This window comes from Amblyomma maculatum, chromosome 7, assembly GCF_055883805.1.
Source record: "Amblyomma maculatum isolate TAMU_Amacu chromosome 7, ASM5588380v1, whole genome shotgun sequence".
Classification (NCBI taxonomy): domain Eukaryota; kingdom Metazoa; phylum Arthropoda; class Arachnida; order Ixodida; family Ixodidae; genus Amblyomma; species Amblyomma maculatum.
Genome location: NC_139350.1, coordinates 84697876 through 84722806, shown reverse-complemented (window position 1 = coordinate 84722806; position 24931 = coordinate 84697876). Strand labels below are relative to the sequence as shown.

General features: G+C 47.2%; 1 protein-coding gene across 1 annotated transcript in view; it reads right to left on the bottom strand.

The window, feature by feature from the left end:
* Positions 1–24931, bottom strand: part of LOC146183783 (Golgi-associated plant pathogenesis-related protein 1-like) — a 315211-nt gene that overhangs the window by 272905 nt on the left and 17375 nt on the right. The window lies entirely within an intron of this gene.

Sequence of the window (24931 nt, the reverse complement as noted above, 5' to 3'; positions counted from 1 at the left end):
TCTTGTCGTAGAATTTTGTGGGACATCTTCGCCCGATGAATTGTTTTTGAAGAAATTAATGTTAGCAAGCCGCCACCCCGGCCGCTAGTGCGATCTGATCTAAAAGTTCTAAAATACTTTAGAGAAAATGGCCGATTTGACAAAAGCCAAGTTTCTTGTAATAAAACTATGTCTGGGTTGAAATTTGAGATAAGATTCTGCAAATCCTGAAACGAAGATGCAATTGAACGACAATTCCACTGTAGTACTTTTAATCCCGCCATGATTATTGTAGAATCCGGGAGGCTGTAACAGCATCCTTTAAGACCTCAATGTTATTCTGAGGATTAGGGGAACCTTTTTTACTTTTAGTGTTAGAATGTGTGGATTTTGAGGGAGAGGAAGACGCGCGACGCTTCTGGGACGAACATGTCATCTCTACATCCAATGGGTGAACGGTGGACACGTGGGTATCCACAGGACCCTGTCCCTGTACTTTCATTGACAAAAAAGGAGCAGGCGTCGTTGTGGTAGAATCTCCCTCAACAGAGGCCCTAGCAACCATAGGAGCATGGCATTCAGCTATACCAGGGTTGCCAACTTGCAAACCTGCAATTTCGGTCGAACCAATCTTTGTAGCTATGACATGTGACACAGCTTCTGTAAACGTGCTTAACATACGCTCGAAGAAACCCTCAAGAGATTTCTCTACAGCTGAGACAACCGACTTTGTCATGCCTGTTTCAACATCTGAAGTTATTGTTTTTGCACAAGCTGCATACGAATTCCTCTTATGGTCTAGCTGTGCATAGGCATCTGCTTTAGAACACCTTTTATGCTGAATAATGTTAAGAACAGTTTGTTCATCTGCGCGTTTTGGGCATGTACCATCATCAGCAGGGTGATCTGCGTGACATAGTGCGCAAATTACCACAGCAGAAGTGCACATGTCAGATGAATGGTTGTCTCCGCACAGTCTGCAGCGTGATGCGGATTTGCACGCCTTGCTGCTGTGTCCGAATCGCCAGCAGTTTTTGCACTGCAAAGGGCGAGGCTGCAGGGGATCTACACGGTACACAATGGGCCATACCTTAATCTCTGTTGGACAGTTAGCCCCGGCAAACGTCGCTATCATTGATTCTGTCGGCACCCTAGAGCCACCAGCATCCCTGCTGCAACGGAATAGTGATAAGATGCCAATGCCAGCCTCATTAAATTCCTCAATCATTTCTTGCGGAGAAGCCGACGAATTCACGCCGCGTATAATACCTTTTGCACATGCCAGCTGTTCAGGAGATCTTCTCCCTTCACTTTCTTTCTTTCTTCTTTCTCTTTCTCCTCCTCTTCTTTCTTCTTCCTCTTCTTCTTCTTCAAGCATCCAGACACGCCCATCACCATGTCATGCAATCATCAACATCGGTAAACTTCCTTGTCCACGATCGGGACGATCGCTCGGTGGCCCAGGGTAATGTTATGGTCGATCAAGAAAGAAGTGGGCAGTGAGCGGAAAGGAGAGCTCGCGCTAGGCTAATGAAATCTTAAGATTTCATTAAACGTCATCTCACTGTCATCGAACATCTCTCTGTCCTCTGTTCTCCTGTTTTCATCGGCTTGTCGCTTCGTAAAAATATTTCATCAAGCCTTCGCTTATTCGCTGACGACTGTGTGATTTACCGTTCTATTAATAGCGCTGAAGATAATGATATTCTTCAGTCTGAACTACAAACTTTGGAAGAGTGGTGTCTTAGATGGCTGATTGTCTTAAACACTATTAAAACCGCGCTTGGTTCTTTCCACAGATGGCAAAATTACCCTACCCCAAATTATCTTCTACACGGTTCTAGTGTCTCATCCCACAACTGCATTAAATATCTTGGGGTTGATATTTTGGGTACACTTAATTAGTCCACATACATTGCGCGCATATTTAATAATGCTAATAGAACTCTCGGCTACCTTCGTCATAATTTACGTCTGGCTTCACCAGCGGTTAATTTAATCGCTTATAAAACATTAATTCGGCCGAAACTAGAGTATACATCTGCCATCTGGGACCCCGCTCAACTTAACCTAACTAAATCCTTTGAACTTGCTGAAAACCGCGCCGTTGGATTCATCTACTCAAATTACTTGTACTCCAGCAGTGTTACTTGTCTTAAAAATAATGCATGCCTACTCAACCTCCAGCAACACCGTATTGTTGCAAGACTATGTTTGCACTATAAAATGTTTCACAATGTTTCTTATAACTGTCCCATTCAGCCTGCTCGTCGTTCTTCAGCCCGCACAAGCCACCATAAGGATTTTTAATCTCCTCCTGCTTGCGCCATCACCCATCTTCACTCCTTTCTTGTCCAAACAGCTCGTGACTAGAACAATTTTCCCACAAGTGCCATCCTTCATACAAGCCCGAAAAATCTCAAGAAAGCCTTAGAGACATTGTTTTATTACCGCAAGGTTGTTTGCCCACCCCTCATGTAAAGCCCTTACACAAAGGCCCTTGAGGTATCTTTAATAAATAAATAAATAAATAAATAAATAAATAAATAAATAAATAAATAAATAAATAAATAAATAAACAAATAAATAAATAAATAAATAAATAAATAAATAAATAAATAAATAAATAAATAAATAAATAAATAAATAAATAAATAAATAAATAAATAAATAAATAAATAAATAAATAATGTATAAAGACCCTGCCACTTGTTTTGCGGACAATAAAGATGCTTTCATCAGCTTTCCATGCCATTTAGCTGTGCGATCGCCTCGGTTTAAGGGTTTAAAAAGTAATTTCCGCATCTACAAACATTTGAACCTGCGTTCTTCTCATCCGTAGTCAGATTGAGTGCTGCTGTTCTGCCACTGCCAAATGAATGCGACATTAGTACCTGCAGCTTTCCTTTTCCTCATTAATTCGATCAATCATCCCTTCCCCGAAGACGCGGTTAATGTGTCCGCCGAGAAGTGTGGGAATCACTGTGTTCTTTTTTTTTACTCTTACTCCGATGTTCAAATCAGTCACGCACTGCAACTCGCGCCTTGCACGACCAAGCTCCGCGTGGTTTTTGTTTGGAAGAGATCGTACTTGTGCCTTACCCTGTTTGCATTCCTCTCCCCCAAGATTCCCCCTCGCAACGAGGGCACAAATTTATGAGGATGGCTACCACTTTAAATGGAGATTGAAGAGAAGTACAAAACCTTCTTCAGAAAGGGACATTATTGCCGAGAACACTATACCGACATTTTGTTTTTCTTTTTTTTTTTTTTTCTTGCGGGGAAAGGTAATTGAATTGGTGGGAAAAATCGGGCATGGATGTGCCGAGACTTTTTAACTTTGCAATGGAGCTCTTCCACGAATTCGAGCAGTTACTTGCGAACAACGGAAAGGGGGCAGCGGCAAACTAGCTCACCAGTCCTGTGAGTGGTCGAGCCGACCATCACGACGACAAGGTACATCATGTGTGCCGCCTGGCCGAGCTTCTCCGCTGCCTTTGTTGCAATGTGCGCGTACAGTGGCGGCCAGCAACCGTCATGTCGGGCTGACTCAACTCGAGTGCAACTCGGCCCGATCCGCTGGGTCTGCGGCCAGCGATACCATGCGCTGTCGGGCCAGCGCCTCATCTCCCGCCTCCTCACTCCTCGGGCAGCACCAGGAAACGGGAGCATTGAGCTGTTTGCATAGAGTCCCGGAGGCCAGTTTGTGCACCCCCATCCACACCCCCCTTTTCTGCGAGTGGTTCCCCTGCTCGAGACCAGGCTTAGCGGTGATATCGGCCCGACAAAAACGTCTTCATCTAAACCAAGTCGGGTCGGGCTGCCTAAGCCCGACATCTGTCTCGCCCCGGGCTACTGAACTCGAGAGATTGCGGGTCGAGTTGATTACTCAGGAGAAAGAGCGAGTTTTGAGAAGGAAACGTGTGACTAGTTATCTGCTTCATTGTTCCATGTTTTGGCACTTTCCCTCTAAAAGATAACTCGACTCTTGTCGATTGTGCTTCTGAGCGTGTGTCCTGTGCGCTGCAAGCTGTTGTAAGTGCGCACGGATGCTCTGAGGGATCCTTCAAAGCACGCGAAGAGCAGTCGTGCTATGATGTATTTCATTAAACGCAACATTTGGGCGGACAATTTCACGCGCATTGTTCTTTAAATTGCGTGTTGGCTGAATAATTGCGCCGTAAGTATGATCGAAGGCGTCCCTCGTGATCGAGTCAGTTGTATTGATTCCGGCTCATACGTACAGGTACGGACATAAGTAAACGGAGCACACTTTTATGTCCAAATTAAAATCACGCATTCAGCACTGGAAATACGAAAATAATAATTGTCCAAGTAAAAGGGCACTGACGTCTATTACCGGTACGCACATACCTTGACTGCTGGGTTTAATTATGCAACGCACGAAACATTTTAAAAACACATAGCCCGTTTACTTTTGTCGGCAGGAGTACGTCCATGAATTGCTTCTTGTAGTTCGCAAGCGGAAAGGAATCGGTGGCTGTTCTACCCAGTTGTATGTAGCCTTCAGTCTGCTGGCTATATTTTTGTCGGCGGGGAATGCACTCTTCGTCGTCGATCGTAATTATGAGACCCTTCATAGGCCTGCTGCTTTCGCCGCGCTGCTTTCTGCGTTTTCGGCGCCAGTTTCTCACTGCGACCGCGTACTAGCTTTTGTGGTTTCCCTGCCTACAACCTAAGGGACTATATACCCGACCCTTCCACCCCACGCCCCATTTTTTAAAGGCACACGTTTAATTCACGCCAATTTTGTTTTACGCAGATGACTACTAAAAACAACTACCTCTTCTCTTCAACCGTCAACGCCTCCACCCCTGCGCTCCCCACCCTGCCCCTTCTCCAAAAGAACTCCCTGCCCCTAATTCAATTCCTTGCCAACTTGCTAGCGTTACTCGAGAAGGCTCATGAATACGTCCCTCCTGGCAGCTGTACGAATCCCGAAGAGGTCAGGACGTGGGTAGTTTGCTTTTAGGCATTTTATTACTTAAAATGCTCTGTTTTCAGTAAAAGTGCTACCTCATATCCGTCTATCTTGACTCGCTATAGTGATTAAGTGTTGCGTGAAATGCTTCACATCCACAAATCTCGGTTTTCCAGACTGCCTGGATGACCACCTAACTCCTACCCCTATATAGAGCCGCTTCAGCTTAAGTCTAAGGTAGCCTGTCCTGGAGTTGAGATAATCAGAATAAATTCGGGACGGTTTAACAATTTATTCTTAACTTATCGCCAGCTCTGTGCAATGTGCACACAGGACATAGCTTCCAGAAAGGCTTTAATGTCCTTCGCCCCCTAGTTAAACGCACCGCACTTAACTAACAGTCAATTACCGAACCGAATGTCACTAGTCAAGTGCGGTAGAATTTAATTTGTAAAGAAAAGGTCAAATATAACTTATTATAGAGCAGCTTGACAACACATGTCCTCAAGGTCAAGGCGCAACGCGTTCAGCTATTAACCCATTGATATATCGAGGTGTCTGATATGCTTGACTCCATGCATACCAGTACCGATATGAATGTGACAATCGCAAGTACTCAAGATTTAAATTTAGTGGACCCATAGCAATCATACGATGCAATGCTTGTTGACATTTTCACAACTGTTGCGCCTTCTACAAAACTTGAAGTTTCGGACTGGCGTGAACAAGTGTGTACCACTAAACATTGCCCATAGAGTCCGGAGATACAGCACCGAATTCTATTAGTTCACAAGCCTTGTAATACTTTGAGCTCATCTCACAAGGAATTTCCCCGCACTGAAAGTGGTGCAACGTATTAAGGACTACAGGTAAGACCTCCGTACTGGCTGCTGGCAAGGACGCGCAAACTGCTCTCACACGTGGATTTACCGTTACCAAAGCAGAGAACGAAAACACGAAAGCGTGGGTGACTGCGGTCGTTGTAGCGCAGTCTGCTCTGGCCCAGGAATCCTTAGCTTAGTTCTGTCGTTTTTATTAGGGCACAGCCGGATATATTCCCTCTTCTGAATCACGTGCCAACGAGGAAAGACGAATTAGTGAAGGTGTGCTTGTTTAGGACGATAGAGAGGAAGAGCACTTATACACCCTGCGACTGCGAGGAAAACGATTCGACGTAACGCGAAGAGGATGCAAAAAAAGCTAAGAAATAAAATGAAAGTGCTAAGCCAGCAGAACTAACAGCGGGTCTTGCTTCCCTCTTCTGAGGCCCTTGACTTTTGGGAAGCGATGCACCCGTCTGCCGCGCCTCTCTGCATTCGTCTCACGACCACGCATAATCGACTGGCGAGGCTCCTCATTTCACTGACCCTGGCCTTTGCGTTGTCGTAGCGTTGGTTGCGCGTGAGCACTCACCACGGCCACTAACGGCGTAAACGCCCACGGCTGCGCGGGCGCTGCACTAACAACGAGCGGCCCAGGGGAAAGGGGCAGGAAACGCGCCGGGTGAGAGGGGTGGAACAGAGGCTGCGTGGAGAAAAGCAATTATTCCCGATTGTCCGCGTCCGCGGGCAGAATACGTAACTGTGGCACGGGCGACGAGCATGCTGGAAGACGGGAAAAGGAGGGTGCTTCACTTTTTTTTTCTTCACCACGTTTTTCTTCCGCATCGTGTTGTGCATTGTCAAATGTGGCTTACAGCGCTACCTGAATGCAGAATAGTACCAGGTATAGCGAGTACAGTAACAGTTGCAAAGCGACCAAAACGCTGCATGTAATAATTAAGGATATGACGGGGGAACTCCCGATGGGGAAATCGAAAGAATGCTATAACCTTGACACCACGCAGCAACACGCACACCGCTTCTGCGCCCATACATGCTGGCCTGAATGCTGGCCAAAGACATGATGCTGCCTCTCATTATAGTCCAATCTTCTACATTCATGGAGTCGCGTACGTGGATGTCTCATACGTGGCTTCCGGCTGCTACGGAGGCAAGCTGCTTCATCCTCTCTCTATTTCTGTCTCACTCACACTAGGCGTCCGCTTCTCCACCTCCAGGATATTCTCTCTCTGCACGTCCTCCACACGGTTCACTCCATTTAAAATTTGCATTGTCGCCTACCTGTGTCTCGTTATATCATCGTCACTGATTACCAGACAGAAATCCGTGCTATTGAACCTTAAACACTTCCACAATCTAAGAAAAAAGAATGTGCGAAAGGGGTAAAAAGGGAATAGCACGGTCATTTGCCCGCTTTAGAAGGCCTTGGGGGTAACTTTGCACCTGCTGGAAGCAAGTGCCTTTTCACTTATTCCCTCTTAGAAAACTTGCAACCTACTATAACCCTACTAACCATCACTACCAGTGTTTTCTAGGCCGACGCGACGCCGATGCCGATGCGACGCCAACGTCGATGTCGGCGGGTCGGTCGGCCGATCATGTCGTTGATGCACCGGTCAGTCCCACTAGGCCGACAACGACGCCAGCACGACCAACGACCGCCTGTCGTCGTAGTGTGACAAGTTCCCAGATCAGCGACGCCGACGAAACGCATCGGCCGACGGTCGCGATCCCGCGCCGTCGCTTTCAGAGTGGATACGCCTTTTGTGCCACCCGCACCACCATCTCTCTCTCGCGGAGGTTGGTTACCTCTCCCGATCCCGAACTCGCAACTGCACGCTGTAGGTGTGGCGTGGCTTCTGTGGCGTAGCGTTGTGACTGCAAAAATATTTCTAAATGGTAATGAAACAGCCGATGCGTTTTTTTGCTTGTGGGAGTAATGATCTGGAAGTACACAGGCTGTTTTAGGCGCAGTGGAGTAACTCCTGCTGCACAGCGAACTGTCACGGGCCGTTGTGCACAGGTATTCCCTAAGCTGCTTATTAGTAATAATATTATTAATTGGTTGACAGGAAAGGAAAGGCACAGTATCTCTCACACTTCCGGTCCTTTCCTCGCCCAAAATGATGACACACTCGAACGTCGACCCTTTTTTTTTTTTCACCTCGTTGCTCCTGCTGCAATCAACCACCATATATATTCCTGGGTCTCGCCCTCCTAAAGAGTGGGCATGTTTCTGCGAACGTTTATTAAGGCACCTGCCTGTCTTACCTATAGATACACTTTTCCACAGGCCATCGGAATGCGATGAACAGCCCGTCTTGCCTCGACCAAGGGTTTCATTTGGTTGATTGTATTGTTCTACAATATCGCTTCTTCATTTCTTTTATTTCGATTTTCAAGGGTAGGCGATCAGTTTTGAATGTGAGCAAAGCACAATGCTTACAGCATGCATTTTGATATTTACTTTGTTGCGAAGGTATAAAATGGGGAAAATGGGGAAGGTGTAAAATGCTGTTGTGGATAAGAGCCAGGCACAGCAGGGCGCATCGTAGGTCCCCGCAACGCTATAAACGCCCGGTGCCTCCAGCAGTACCCAACAATCGGCAATACAGCCCCGTTTTCCAGCAGTCCAATACTCCCCGTGGGTACTTCGGCAACATCCAGAACGGGAATCTCCGCGACCATTCCCCAGCATCTGAGCGAAGTGTTACTCCTCCACCCGCCTTCCGTGCGCGTCGTTCTCCATCACCGCGGCGGCGCTCCATGTCGCCCCATCAGGAAAACTAACCAGCGCGACCGATGGGGGTGAGGCCGCTGGAAATGTGCTGTGTGCCAACATCCCTCCAACTGCAATGCGCAAAAACAAAATTCGTGTGTTCATTGATGGTGTGTGTACATTAGCTTTGGTAGATACGGGTGCGACTGTGTCTGTGATGAGTAATCAGTTTAGGCGCTTGTTGGGACGCAAAGTGATGTTTGAATATTACCATGCTTCAACGTTTTGTGGTGCGAGTGGAGAGGCGTTGCGACCACTGGGTGTGTGTAGTGCGCAAGTGTCTGTGGGTGGTGCAATTTTTCAAGCCGAATTCGTAGTCTTACCCCACTCTACGCATGACATCATTTTAGGAATGGACTTCTTGAAGTTTTGTGGCGCTACCGTGGACTGCCGAAGTCAAGAGGTTCATTTTGATTGTCGCATCTCTCGACCCTTTTGGAAAGTGGCCGTGATGAAGAAACAATTTTTAGTATTACCGAAGACACAGTAGTTCCACCCTTGTCTGCCCTGTTCGTCCCCGTGTCCGTTCCACTTCTTGAGAAGGTTTCATTCCAGGCCGTGGTGCACCCGGTTCATTCGGCATGCCTGAAGAAAAATGTAAGTGTCCCTCACTGTATGATCTACGTACATAACGGTAGTGCCTCGTTATGGACAACCAATCCATCGTCCGAGCCCGCAGTTTTACCAACGGGATTGAAGCTTGCCTCCTGTGGACCCGATGCGCCCCACGTCGTTGCTTTGGTCACAGATGCTACGAGTGCCACCGTACCTCAACCTGCTGATGAAACTTCGATCTTCCGCATGATCAGCGCCGATCTCAGCTCACATCAACGCCGTACTCTTGTGGATATTCTTCTACCTTTTTTGCCTATGTTTGACTTTTCTCAAACAGATGGACCAACCTCTCGCCCTGCACATCGGACCCATCATAGCATCGACACTGGTTCGGCTCGTCCCATTCGTCAAAAGCCATATCGCGTGTCCCCATCTGAGCGCAAAGTCATTCATAAGCAAGTGCAGGACATGCTACAGAAGAAGGTGATACAGGAGTCATCTAGCCCCTGGGCTGCCCCTGTTATTCTTGTACGCAAGAAAGACGGTTCGTGGCGATTCTGCGTCGATGATCGGCGTCGAAATTCTGTGACGAAAAAGGACGTCTATCCTCTTCCTCGCATAGACGATGCCCTCGACTGCCTCTCTGGTGCGTCCTATTTTTCTGGTCTTGATCTCAGATCTGGCTACTGGCAAATTCCAATGAACCCTGCGGATAAGAAACAAACAGCCTTCGTAGCGCCAGATGGCCTTTATGAGTTTAATGTTATGCCATTCGGGCTGTGTAATGCGCCAGCCACATTTGAACGCTTTATAGACACAGTTTTGCGCGGCTTAAAATGGGGCATTTCTCTTTGCTATCTGGACGATGTCGTCATAATTGGGAAATCCTTCCAAGAAAACAATGACCGTATAGTACGTGTCTTGAATTGCCTGCACAACGCCGCCCTAATTCTCTCCACAAAGTGCCGCTTTGTAGAGCGCCAAGCGCTGGTGCTAGGACACCTTGTCAATGGTGATTGTTTAATGCTGAATCCCCAGAAAACTGCCGCTGTTGAGTCTTTTAAACCCCCGGAGACAGTGAAGGAGTTCGCAGTTTTCTAGGGTTGTGTTCGTATTTTAGACGCTTTATACATCGCTTTGCGGACGTTGCTTACCCATTGACGTGCCTTCTCCACAAAAACTCTACGTTTGACTGGACACCAGACTGCGACGCAAAATTCCGTCAACTGAAGGTTCTTTTAATATCGAAACCCATCCTACGTCACTTCGATCCTACTGCAATGACAGAAGTACACATGGACGCTAGTGGAATTGGTCTCGGTGCAGTCCTTGTTCAACGGCACGATGAACGAGAGCATGTTATCGCGTACGCAAGTCGTACCCTGAGCAAGCCGGAGCGAAACTACACAGTCACCGTACAGGAATTCCTGGCTGCAGTTTTCGCTGTGCAGCGTTTCCGGTCATATTTGTACGGACGTTCGTTTACTATCGTAACTGACCATCATTCACTCTGTTGGCTGCGGAACCTTCGAGACCCATGTGGTCGCCTCGCACGCTGGGCCCTCCGGTTACAGGAATATGACTTTGCCGTGGTGTACAAAAGCGACAAAAGCGAAGGGGAACAAAAGCTGAAAGCGACGATTTCGACAATTATATATCGACCCTCGAGCCAGCGTTCCCCGACACGAATGTTTTCAAAACGGAACAGCAAAATGATAGCAGTCTGCAGCCTCTCTTTGCCCAAGCCAGCGCACTTACAAGCCGTTTTTGTGTGCATGATGGCCTCCTATCGAAAAAGAGTTATTCGCCTGTCGGCCAGCGATACCTACTCGTAGTTCCCAAGACGTTGTGCACGGACGTATTGCGTGTTATGCATGATAATCCAACTTCTGGGCATTTGGGATCGGTTCGAACACTCCACCGTGCTCAAGAAAGATTTTACTGGCCCAGAATGCGCTCGACGATTGAACAATACGTTGCCAGTTGCAAGCAATGTTAACGCCACAAACGTCCAACTGCAACTCCGTCTGGCTTGCTGCACCCTGTGAAGACCCCGACAGCTCCGTTTGATCAAGTAGGCATTGACCTCGTAGGTCCGTTTCCGAAGTCCGTGTATGGAAATCGCTGGATTGTAATCTGCGTGCACTATCTAACACGTTACTGTGAAACCGCCGCTCTTCCATCTGCTACGGCGCATCAGGTGTCGCTTTTCTTGCTGCACTCAGTCATCTTACGGCACGGACCGCCACGAATTGTCATCACTGACCGGGGCCGACAATTCACTGCTGATGTTGTTGAAGAGCTCATGCGTAACTTTCCGACACTCGACGCCATACCATCCCCAGACAAATGGCTTGACTGAGCGCGTGAACAGAACGCTTATCAACATGCTAGCCATGTATGTGGACGCAGGGCATAAGAACTGGGACACCATACTACCCTTCATCACGTATGCGTTTAATACCGCCACGCATGAGACGACTGGGTACAGTCCATTTTTACTGCCCCATGCCAGACCGCCACGCTACTCCCTGGATACTATCCTGCCCTTCGCAAGCCGTGAAGACCCCTGCCTGGCTGAGACCCTCTCTCGCCGAAGAAGCTCGGAGAATCGCCCGATTACGGTCTGGTGCTTCACAAGAACGTTCTAAAGTGCGATACGATGCCAGTCACCGGTGGGTCACGTACTCTGTAGGTGATTTAGTCTGGCTATGGCATCCAATTCGGCGCCGTGGCCTACATCAAAAACTCTTGGTCCACTATGACGGCCCATATGTGGTTGTCAAACGCATTAGTGATTTAACTTATGCAATAGCCCGTCTGACAGCATCGGGTCGCCGGTCTGCCAAAACCAAACGTCATGTTGCCCGCTTGAAGCCGTGTCAGCCTCGCACGACTCACGAACAGGCCCAGAGGGCTTCGTCTAAGTAGGGGGGAGATGTCACGCTAATGACGACGATGAAGGATTGTGATGGTGTGGCAGAAGAGGAGGAAGAAGTGTTGGTTTCTGGGCGCTAGTAGGCTTCATCTTGTTCCGCTACATCAGGACTGTAAATAAACACCCCTTCTTATTTCATCGTAACAATATTGCAGGAGATGTTATTTTGGTGTGACATCATTCATAATTTTCTCATTCGCTCCAATATCACCAGCTTCTAGCCTCTTTTATGTCCGGAAAGCGGATAATTTGGCTAGTTGGTATGTCATTGATTATGAGGCAGCGCAACAGGAAACCCACTTGTCCCTCTTTCCGTCTGTGTTTCCTGTTGCGCTGTCTCATAATCAATTGATATCCGTACTTTGCGTAATTTGCTTATGCGGGTACCCCCATTTTGTTACAATCTGAAGCGCAAAAACTGCCCCAAGAGCTAACTCTATTATTCCTAGTTTATCAGGTTTCTTTCTTTTCGCGGTGCTTCGGCGTGCTTCGTACTTGCTGCACCACGCTGTCGTGTGGTTACAATCGCCGCTTCTCAGATGCTTCAGTGATAAAACATGACGCAGGCATGTTTTGCGCCACGCCGTACACCATGAGCCACATTGAATGTACTTTTTTTCAAGTAGCGCTACTGCGCACACGTGAAGCCACCTCGGCCGCCATTACCGCGGGGATTGCACGCGAAAATTGGTGGAGAACTTCGCTGCACTCGCGTTTCCAGGAAACGACGTCTCTCGCTTCATGGACGCTACGAACTGCTGCACAATAATTTCGTGCAGTGCTAGCATTTTCTAGGTCTTCGTTATTGACGCCCTGTATTCTTCCCGCCTACCCTGCTTGCCTCAACAGAGAAGACATCGCCAGATTCTCCAGCTTCCTGTTGTCATTGTCATGGTTGAACAGAGAGTTAGGAGGGGAAGGCTAGTGTGTCAAATTATGTTCACAAATGACTGGCGCGTCTCTGCACAGGCTAGGCGAGAATAGCCCTGCACGTAAGTACTGTTTGGAAAATAATTAGGAGCGAATTTCTGCACAAACTCTCGATAACCTGTTCCGCCAATTGTACTTCGTCTCGCGACTGAAAGAGGGGTGCGCTACTGGAAAAAGATACACCGCACCTCGCATTTTTCAGTGCATCACGCACGTGTCTGCAGCAGCATTGTGCGACACAATATCTTGGAGCATAAATTCAGGGGAAAACTTACAAAAGACTAGCTAGCTGACTACCTGTGGCGCCACGTATAGCCCATGATACTGCACGCGGTCACTAATCCTTTCTAGTCCCGAGGATTCAGGAAATTGGCCATATATTTCTTTGCTGGATGTATGACAGAGCAAAGGTGACGCACGCTCTTTTGTTCTGATAGGGTTGCCCCTCATGTGAACGTCGGAATTTGGGCACTGAATCTGAAGCGCCAGTGACGGAAGTGGGGAAAGGAAGAATCAGAGGACCCTACTGCTTCGCACAACTCTTTTCTTTACAGCATGCAATCATTTTTTGCCGGACTTTCGGAAAACAGTTTCGCTGTAGCTTCCACAGTGCCTGCGAGGGGTGCACAAGACTCTCCAGTGAACAATATCGCAGCGCCCAGGTAGCCCAAAACGCATGCCTCTTTTCGACGCCGAGCACGGGTGGCTCTGGACACACATTCCTCTCAAGGCTTCGTGCGGTCACGAGTCATTCTAGCAGAAGCGATGTCCTGTTCGGACGCGGTAGCATCGAGAAGTCTCGGGCTGCACTGGCCTTGAGTTGTAAATATTTTTATCATACTCAACATGTAAATAGATATGAGCGAGAAAAGTCCCTCGTTGTCACTGCAGTGAACAACCACAGGATTGGAGCAGGTCAGTTTACATCCCCATTCCAAAGAAAGGCAGTGCCAAAGATTGTTCCAACTACCGCAAGATCGCGCTTATTTCGCATGCTAGCAAGGTGATGTTGAAAATCCTCCTAGGTAGGCTGCATCAGTATGGGGATCGGGAGCTTCCGGACGTGCAAGCTGGGTTTCGCAAGGGCACAGGAACTAGAGACCAGATTGCCAACCTTCGCTGGATCATGGAAAAGGCGACAGTTCCAGAAACCAATCTACTTCTGTTTTATTAATTATGCGAAAGCGTTTGACTGCGTAGATCACAGTAGATTGCGGCAAGCTCTCCAAGAGATGGAAGTTCCAATTCACCTCATCTGTCTCCTCAGGAACCTGTATGAAGGGCAAGAGGCCACAGTCATAACGGGGCATGGTCTTACTGATTGGTTTCCAATTGAGAAAGGAGTGAGACAAGGCTGCATACTGTCGCCCTGCCTATTTAACCTATATGCTGAGTGCAACATGAGGAAGGCCGGTCTGGACGAGTCTTCAGCTGGAGAGAAGATTGCTGGAAAACGTATCAACAACCTTAGATATGCGGATGATACCACTTTAATGGCAGAAAGTGAAGTGAAACTCAAGAAACTTCTCATGTGCGTACAAGAAGAGAGCGAGAAGTTATGGCTTAAACTGAATATTAAAAAGACAAAGATCATGGCGTCTTGCCCTATCAAGTCCAGGAGCAGCAACGGACAAGACGTGGAAGCTGTGACAGATTTTTTCTTCTTGGGCTCCAAGATTACTCCGGAAGGAGACTACAGCCTTGAAATTAGGAGACGCCTGCTTCTGGGAAAGAGAGCCATTGCTAGCCTTGACCGCCTAGTAAAGAGCAGAGACCAAGGTCCGTATAACTCCGTACAACTGCCGTATAAGGTCCGTATAACTGCCAACCAAGGTCCGTATAACTCGTGCTATGGTCTTTCCAGTTGTTATGTATGGATGCGAGAGTTGAACTGCGAAGAAGGTTGACCGCCGAAGAATTGACGCGTTTGAATTATGGTGCTGGCGGAGATTCTTGAGAGTTACATGGACTGCCAGAAGATCAAATCAGTCGATATTGTCCACCATAAACCCTGACTTCTCATTGGAGGGACAAATTCTAAAGTTAAAGCTCAGCTACTTTGGTCATCTGATGAGAAGATAGGAGTCGCTGGAGAAAGATTTGATGTTGGGAAAGGTTGAGGGTCACCGGAGAAGGGGTAGGCAGCTAACGCGATGGTTAGATGGCGTCCTCGAGGCGCTGCAGATGAAGTTATGTGATGTTAGGAAGATAGTGAGAGACCGGAAAGCGGGGCGTGATATGGTCCATAGGGTCACGAAGAGTCGGTCACGACTGTACGACTGAACTGAACCTTAAAATAACTGACGCGCCATAATTCAGTTAAGGGCATAGCTCACGACGACTCTGAAATCAGCGACGGCGTGGAGACTGGATAAAGCAAGAGGTACGCGTCTTCTGGTGGCGCTGTCCAAGAGCATTAGCGGTGGAGTGGGCATTACATTAGCAGATTCGCTGGGCCAGCGGTGAGAACAAGTACAATACTTGAGAGGTTACTGCTGCGCTAGCGGCGTTATCCAAAGACCAGCTGTGCGCTCCATGACGCACGCCACTGATGGGGGACAGCAGTAGGTGCAGCGGCAGCGGTCAACGTAAACCGACGTATGGTGCTTGTAAGTTTCATTTTTCGAACTTTTTGTTGCCCTTATCATGAGTTTAAGCCGGTAGTCATTTAATCAGCATGCGTCGCAATAGTGAGCACAGTGTTGAGTCCGAGACTCGAGTGGTCCAAATATCTATGATCAGCGGGCGTGACTGCCTTTGAGTAACCGCCCATACGTAAACCATGTGTTTCAGCCAAGGTGAACCAGAAGTTTTAAAAATGCTTTTTGTGATATTGAGGTTGTTTCATTAGAATTGCAACAGTTGTGTTGGTTTACATCAGGATACAGGTGAATCACGCTAATATGGCAGTTAACTAAACTTCAACAGTCTACTTCCTGCTGCACTTACATAATCAATATTCGTGGTTACCTAAGTTTGCAAGTGAGAGATACCGCGCTAGTTGGTATTGCATTTTTAAAGAACTGCGCAAGGAACAACACAGAAACACTGAATAGGTGGACGCTTGCGCTGACTAACAACTGAAATTTATTACGTAGCACAACATATACAAACATGCGTAAAGGGGGGGGGGGGGGAGTAAGGGCTATTATTGCACTGTTTTCATTGATCGCGTAGAATCGCCTTGGCTTCACACCTTTATGCATGTTTATATATGATGTGCTCCGAAATAATATTTCAGTTGTTAGTGAGCGCCTTTGTCCGTCCATGTGTTTCCATGTTGTTCATTGCGCTGTTATTTCGGAATACATTAAGTTTGGTCTAATTTTGAGACATGTACGCGCCCTCCAAATAGCAATAAAAACCATTGTCGACAATATACGATTTATCTGGCGCTGAATGCTTGCATTGTTGATTGCTGTGTCATATCCTTTCTCCTAGAGTAAACCCGCTTAACAAAAACATGCGCACAGCTTTGCCCTTTAGGCCATTTGGCACTGCTTAATTTCAGGTCTCATAATGGACTTTTTTCCAGTAGCTTCCTGCGATTGCACAAAGCCCCTTCGTCCGCAATTTTTGATGACCATGCTTGCGAGAATGGAAGGGTTTTCTAACGTCCTATTGATTATCGACGCCGTGGCCTGCTGCACAATAATGATTCTTTTTTAGTGGCCCACCCCTCTTGTGACAGCCAGGCAAAGCAGGCTTGACGGGACGGGTTACAAAGGTTCCCTCGCATATTTCCTCCAGAAATTTGTTTATAATAGATCAGTGGGCTTATTTGCAGAGCAGTAGTTGAATGCAGGGCTGGTCTCTCCTAGGCTGTGCAGAGACATGTGAGTTATCTGTGGACACACTAACCCAGCCCCTGTAATCCATGACAATAGGACGCTGGCGAACTAGGCGGTGTCTTCTCGTTTGAGACGAGCTAGGGGAGGCCGCAATATAGCAATGCGTACATACCGAACACCATACATGGCAAAATTACTTTTGAAAAGGAATTAAATTACATTACTAATTACTTTGCTAAAAATTGCAGAAAAGTAATTAAGTTATATTACTCATTACTCGTCCTAAAAAGTAATGAAATTACATTACAATCACTTATAAATTACTTCCTAGTTTCCATCCATGCAAAAACTAAGTGAAGCTAGTAAACAAAATAACAACTTGTTCTCCAGACGCGAAGCACACAATTTCGTCTTCCCGTCAAATTCCGTCCCAGAGAGCTATTCCTTCCCTCTTTCCTACAGCACTTGCCATTACAAAAACAAGACAACAGTAAAAAACAGCAACAACAACAACAAACGCAGAAGCATGGTCGAACGATCGGGAAATGGCCGGCGAACCCAGCGTCTTGCTGGCCCGAAGCTGTCTCGCGCGCCACTTGAAGGGCCCGAAGAAGCTAGGTTATTTATTGCTTCCGCAGTCCCAAGAATCGACGTCGGCACCTTGTGCTCACTGCTCAGTAATGCTCAAGCCACGGTGGCTCACGCCATGAACCCTTCCGCCGCCTATCTCCCCCAACTCCAATCCTCCCTCACCCCGTGGTAACCAAGCACCACTGTGCCCTAGCCGACGCAACAGGGAGTGCCACTGGGCCACGCTCCCAACTAGTTTTCAACTCCGGCCTTCTTGAACCATCTATCCTTTCGGCATTTCCTTGACGCCTTCTATCCTGCTGCTTGGAGAATGGTTGCCATGGGATAGCCGCACTAAGTGACCTTGCTACACACGAGGTCTCAGACGCACTGTTCTGCTCAATTCTGTCTCCTTTTTCCGATCCGTTATGCCGGCTTCGGCTTGCCGCATGTCGTTCCTGCTTTCGCGGCATTCTACTTTGTTGTCTATTGAAGGAGTGGTGGCGCACTTTAGTGAAAGCAATTTCGAGAGGAATGTATTAATTTTGCTGCAAAACTACTACCAAAAAGTAATTATTACATTACTAAATTACCAAACCAATAAAGTAATTCATTACATTACAAATTGCCAAAAAAAGGAATTAAATTACGGTAATTTCATTACTGTAATTCTATTACTGACATGTCTGTCGAACACATAGAAGATGCTAGCACTGCACGCAATGATTGTGCTGCAGTTCGCGGCGTCAATGAAGCTAGGGACTTCGTCTCGTTGAAAGGCACGTGCAGCGAACCTCTCCTCCGAAATGGCGGCCGAGGTGGCTCCGCCCATGCGCAGTAGCCGTACTTGAAAATGGTCCATTTCGTGCAGTGCTAGCATCTTATAGGCCCTCCAAAAGCATGCACTTAAGTCTGTCTACCCTCTCATCAAACGAGAGGGTGCAGTCAGGTACTGAAGGCTCCTTTTGCCATGGATGAAGTAGGTCAAGTGCAGGGGGAAGGTATCTCAGGGTGTGTCCACAAGTGACCCAAGCGCCACTGCACATGCTAGCTGAACTTACCTATACTGCTTGAAAAATATGTCCGCCCGAACACTGCGAAATAATTTGTGCAGAAAACATAGGAGTGAACTTCGGTAACCCAGTCTGTTAGACGTTCTTCGCTTGGCGGCCACAAGAGGGGTGTGGTGATGGAAAAATGTTTCCCATGCAAGAGAAAGCACTTGGTTTTCTGCAGCCGTCCCGAGGTTTCAATACGCTTCCAATTTTTTTTGCCGCGTCGCCGCAGTTTAATCGCCGAGGTCTTTCCATCGATTGCATGTGAAATACATTTTAAAAGTGTGTACTCCCTAAGACATCTCATTTTTTTCTCGGTTTTCTCTCACACAGGTTCCCTCGGAGTATGAATTCAACCACGACGATGACAAAAGACTGCTCAGTTATCCTGCCATTTTCAAACGAAATAAAAAGTAAACCCTGCATTAGGTTCTCATGTACTAATATCGGTGTACAAACTGCACCCTGAATGGCTACAAAGCCCGTCACAAATATGTCGCTCTAGCACGAAGAAACCAGCATTATGGAAGCGAGGACGTCTGCGAACGGCTGACGTAGACATCATGCATCTTTTAACCAAGCGGTTTTATTCTGCATAGGCCTTATGCTAAGGCTGTCTATTGTTGCAGCGGAGGCAGCATTACTACGCATATACTAAACGGAGCAGCTTGGGTGCCAAGAAAAAAAAGGATGTCTCGTATTGCACTGACAGCGGCGACGTCTTTTCACTGACTGTACAATCAGTCGAAGGGTGGTAGTTATCAAATCAGTTAGCATACCAGTGTGCGCCTAGAGTATATTTAGAAGTGAAGGGCGTGAGCATTACCCTTCGAAGGAAAAGAACAATACCATAAATGGGAGTAAAAACACACTATAATATGTTTTTACCTCGGGGTGGTGATATTAGCCGTCCAAACGAAGCATAAATATGAACGTAAAAGTGCAAAGTTACGGCCATTCGTAAGGAGCAAAATTGAACTTAGAGTGCTGTAGTAAGCTTATTACTTTCGCTTAAATGAAAACCCTGTGAGGGTAAGGTTATGTTTTATGATGAAGCATAAGCTTATTTCAGCTGGGGGCGCACATGAACGAGATGTTAAAGCATATTTTTGCACTTTCATGGCTGAATAATATGTCTGTGAAAGGGCAACGTTACTCCCCAGAAGCATATACTTACACTTCACTATATGGCATAACGCTAGCCTCATTGCAGCCTTAAGTTTACACCACACGCACTTAAGCCCCCGTCGAAAAAGTAACTATGCACCCAAAGGGGCTTCCCGTCGCGTCAGTGAACTTATGCTCCTAAAGGAGTACGATCACACCTATTTTTCTTAGGGTGCACCTCATATGTTCATGGAATTCGAGGCCGCACTTGCTCTGCTGCAGCCTTGTCGAGTATGCCTCCGCTGGAACCCTTGATACTCGGAAATCGACGGCAATGAGTTGACAAATGAGCTGACCCGTGAAACTCCTATCCGGGCGCCGTTGCTCCCTTGGAACAATATCTTGAAGGGCGGGTCGGGACTGCCTTTTCGCGCCACAATCAAAGAACATTACAATGCTGACCGCCTCGACCGCAAACTCTACCCCGACCCTTATCTCAATCTTTCCGTGCGGGAAGCTCACGTTATCCTGCAGCTACAGTTGTTTACATTCACCACACCTGCACGGCAATACCTTTACGAATGGCGCTGCGGTCTTTTATCTCTGAACTGCCCTTATATGCTAACTTTTTATACTGTCTATTCTGCCTGGTTGCATTGCAAGCAGATTGCTTCCCTATCCTCTCACACAATGCCGTGACCTAGCTGGACTGGCTTGGTGCTGAAGATCACGAAAAACAGCGCCTGCACGTCTATCAGGTCATATATGTTTGGTTTCGTTTTATTTGGTTTAACGCCCAAAAGCGACTCTGGTTATGAGACGTCGTAGTGGAGGGCTCCAGAAATTTCGACCACCTGGGGTTCCTTAATGTACACTCACATCGTACAGCACATGAGCGCCTTGTTTTTAACCTGCACCGAAAAGCTCCAAAAGTGGATGGGATTTGAACCTGCACCTTCGGGTACAGCAGTCGAGTAACCACAGCACCGCCTCGGCGGGGCGTAGGCCATCTATGTGATACGCGCTTACCGGTTGGGCCTGAATAAAGTCTATTATTACCTACTACTTAACAGGGAGTTCTAAACAAACTCAAGATGGGCGGGATGCACGCTGTTACCTACGCAAGCTACGTGCGAGCGGACTTCAGCTTCTCACCTATCACTCGGTAGTTCGCCGACCAAGACATTTGTTCCACAGCGCAAGGCAAGGCACATTACGAAGCGATGAACAATTAAACAAGCTTTTGCTTTTCTAAGATGAAGGCGGGTCATGATTTAAAACACGTTGCATTGTAAAAATTGCGAGCGCTAAAAAGCTGTGTGAAAAAGTAACAGCATTGGAAAAGCAGATAGCGCACGGCTCTTATTGCAGGCCTTGCCGGCAGGCAGTGTCACTACCGGATTAAGCTCGGTGGAGCGGTTAGGTTGGACGCGTTTGGGATTCGATCCCGCATCTTTGGGTACAGCAGTGGAGCGCCCTAGCCACGGCGCCACCTTGGTGGGGCGTAAGCCATCCATGTAATACGCACTAACAGGTTGTGCCTGAATAGAGTCTATTATTACTACTACTACTAAACATGGGAGTTCTAAACACACTCAAGACCGGAGTGAGGCACGCTGTTACCAATGCAGGCTGACATCATCAACAATAAAAGTTGGTCGCGATGTTTGCACATCGTAGACATTTCACACATGCCTGTGAAAGTAAATAAAAGCCTTCAGAATGCCTTGGTGCATCGGCTGCTGGCGATATATTAGCAGTGCTGTTTCGGGGACAACCAGTAAGTTTTCAAATACCGCCTCAGGAGTTTCCGCGTCTAATACCTAGGGTGACTCTCGCGATTGAGTGTGCCACCCATGTAAGTCCACTATACAGGACACACACCCCTCCACAGTCCGCCGACCAAAGCATTTGCTCCACGGCGTTAGGCAAGAAAACTGCAAAGTGATGAACAGTTAAGCAAGCTTTTTCTTTTGTAGGTGGAAGGCGGGTTATGATTTAATACGCGGTGCACTGTAAAAACAGCGAGCGCTAAAAAACAGTGTGAAAAAATAACAGCACTGGAAAAGCAGACAGCGCGCGGTACTTATTGCAGGCCTTGCCGGCAGGCAGTGTCGCTACCCGATTAAGCTCGGTTAAGCGATCAGGATGGACGCGTTTTCCCCTCGCATAATGATATCCGTCACGGCGTGCCGAACAGTCCGGTGTCACGTGAGAGAGCGAAGGCCGCGTGTGAACCTCCCTATCCTAGACGCGCTTTACTACTGAGCTATGTCTGCGTGGCTGTCTGGATAGCTGGCAATACCATCGGCCACGAGTCCTTCCGGCATTTGAACACTGGGCAAGATTACATGAAGGCTCTAGCAGATTATTTTCTCTTTGCTGCTGAGTAAGGTTAGGTCATCATATCAGGAAGTTAAGCCGCAGACATAATGTGATATTGAATGCCCGGTAACTCATCTGGGTCAGATTACAGTCTTTGCGACAATGATTCGAAGGTGCAAAATAGTTCGAGTATGATGTCGACCAGATATCGGCGAGCCCAGCACTAGAAATCTTGTCGTCACCAAAGATGGAAGAGCGAAACGAGGTCCTCGTCCAACCCGCGCGGAACAAGGTTGATTGAGGTTTAGTGTCGGTAGTTCGATATTCTGGCATAAAACCTTTTTATTTTTTTACATTGCTAGCTGTACAGGGGATTTTCTCTGTGGTCAACGTCGTTTGTAATGCGCCAGAACCGAACACTTCCGCATTCCCTTACAAAATGCACTCCTGAGGTCCTGTTGGTGCTCTGCTGAGCAGACTCAAGATGGTACGTTGAATTAGTGTTGGGATCATGAAGGACGGGTGTGTGCATAATAATGAGGCAGAGTTAAATTTCAACAGAAAAGTGGCCACTGTGCTGAAGTTGTGAACTCTCAACTTTATTTCTAACTTTCTTCATGTTGAGGCCATGTTGAAATTATTGGACATCACACGAGTATGGCCATACGCTGAAGCAGCTTTGTTTTTTCAGGGACGTTCAATTGATGCAGCCTCAAGATGCTACGTTGAATTCGTGTTGGGATCATGAAGGACGAGTATGTGCATAGTAATGAGGCAGGGTTAAATTTCAACGAAAAAGTGGCCACTGTGCTCAAGTTGAGAATTCTCAACTTTATTTCTAACTTTCTTCTTGTTGAGGCCATGTTGAAATTATTGGACATCACACGAGTATGGCCATACGCTGAAGCAGCTTTGTTTTTTCAAGGACGTTCAATTGATGCAGCCTGTGTATCGGGTGTTTTAGACACACGACGCAGCGCACATAAACACACATCTCACATTCCTAATTATTACGCACCAACACTTATAGGTTGCAAAGCATGGAGCAGGTGATTTACTTGTAATACCCTCAGAGTGCAGGTCTACATTACAGAGGGGAGGAGCTAAGCCCAGGACAGACAGTACTTGGAGACCGGTGCATTTTCACGTGTATTACACCTCAAGTGCACACATATATATATATCTCTCTCTCCTCTCTCTCTCTCTCTCTCTCTCGATATATATATATATATATATATATATATATATATCGAGAGAGAGAGAGAGAGAGAGAGGAGAGAGAGATATATATATATGTGTGCACTTGAGGTGTAATACACGTGAAAATGCACCGGTCTCCAAGTACTGTCTGTCCTGGGCTTAGCTCCTCCCCTCTATCTCCTCCCCTTAGCTCCTCCCCTCGACAACAATTTTTCGGCGTGTGCAGGTTGCGTACTGCAGACCAGTAATGTTATATAAAATATTCTCGTGAATCGCTATTTATTTTCGTTTTTGCAGAGAAAAAGAAGCCTTGCAGAGAAAATCGCACTCAAATATAGGCTTCCCGTCAGCGGATTCGGACTGATGCCGTCCTTACTGAAAGAGCACTGGTTGCCCCGTTCCCATCTGATTGACGCTGTGGGATAGCCCACTGCATCGGCACTCGCATGTCACGCGCAAAATTTGCCGCAGGTGATGATGCTTCACTTTCCCACTCTCAGCTGATGCAAACTTCGCACTCGGTGACAGTTGTCCCTTCGTGTCTCTTTAGAGCACCGTTATAATTAGATTTCACTCAACAGCCGGGTACTGTGCTTCAGTTATTGTTTCGCTGTCGCCAAAAGAAACTTTTCTTGCGCAATTGCGCAAGAAAAGTCGCAACAATTTCGTCGCAACAATCGCAACAATTTTGTTCCACTTTGACTTCAAAGTCAAAGCGGAACGAAATTGTTCCGATTCGTAGCTCACGAATATAACTTCGTTGCGTTAAGTTTTAGTAGACCGAGGATTTGTTGCGGCGCCATATATAGGGGCGGAAACCTTTTGGAAAGCTCTATAGCTAAAAGCGAAAAATGCAAGCACGTCGTACATCAAGGAACAATTTTCATTTCACGTAGAATTCACTGCAGAGAGCGTGCAATATTGCGCAAAACGTTGAGCTCCATTATAAGCCTGCTTTCTCCTCGAATATACGCGATATAACTATATTCGCTTTCATTGCTTATAACGTCCCACTCTCAACTTCGCGCATTCGGTTTTACATTCTCTCTTCTCTCACCGCGGATGCCGGGATCATATTTTCTAGTCCGTTGGACTAATTATTTCGTCGTGTCTGCTCAGTCCGCTATATATGCGTTTCATGCCGACGCGGTGCACTAACGATACGTATTGTAACCTTGACATTAAAATGCACATAGATCGCAAGTTCGCTAAAAACACGAAGCATAGAAAAGCAAGCAGAATTCGCTAGCGCCAAATCATGCCTTTCTTTCGGGTTGCGAAACACCGCCGAGGCTTAACAGGGCTGAACGCTGCATACAGTGCGAAAGTACTAGTTTTTCGTAGCGTATCTGTATATAGCTGGGAGACGTAGAGGACGTCGTCGCTGTCTTCTCGCCCGCTGTTCTTCAAGCCGCTTGGCGTGGCGCATATATCAGCCTCCGCCAACTGCCGCGAAGAACCACGGGCTTGTTATTCACATAGAAGCAGACTGAATTCACCGGGGCCACCAAGCGAATTCATACGAACACCACGCGACACATACGTCACTGTTGACGTCGTGCACAGTTTAATGTAGCATAATAAAGACGAATAAAACAGGCGACGTCACAGAAACGGGACCCCAGTCAGTGCCTAGCCATATCATGTGCCAACTGCCGCCAGAAGCATACTTAAACGTCAAATGTCGAAAGCGGAAGCCTCACAATGCCCCGCATTTTTCTGATTTGGACTAAGAAAAAATTCGCGGCGTCCATTGAACATACTGCGAACCTCATCGCTAGACCATCTTAAGTACATTATGATGTTACCGTTGCATAAAGGGGCTTTAAGCCTACAGCAGACACTCAGAATCACACCATATTTGGCAGAATGCTAGAAACAGACTATAAAAATGCAAAGGTGCTGGTGTTGAACTGAC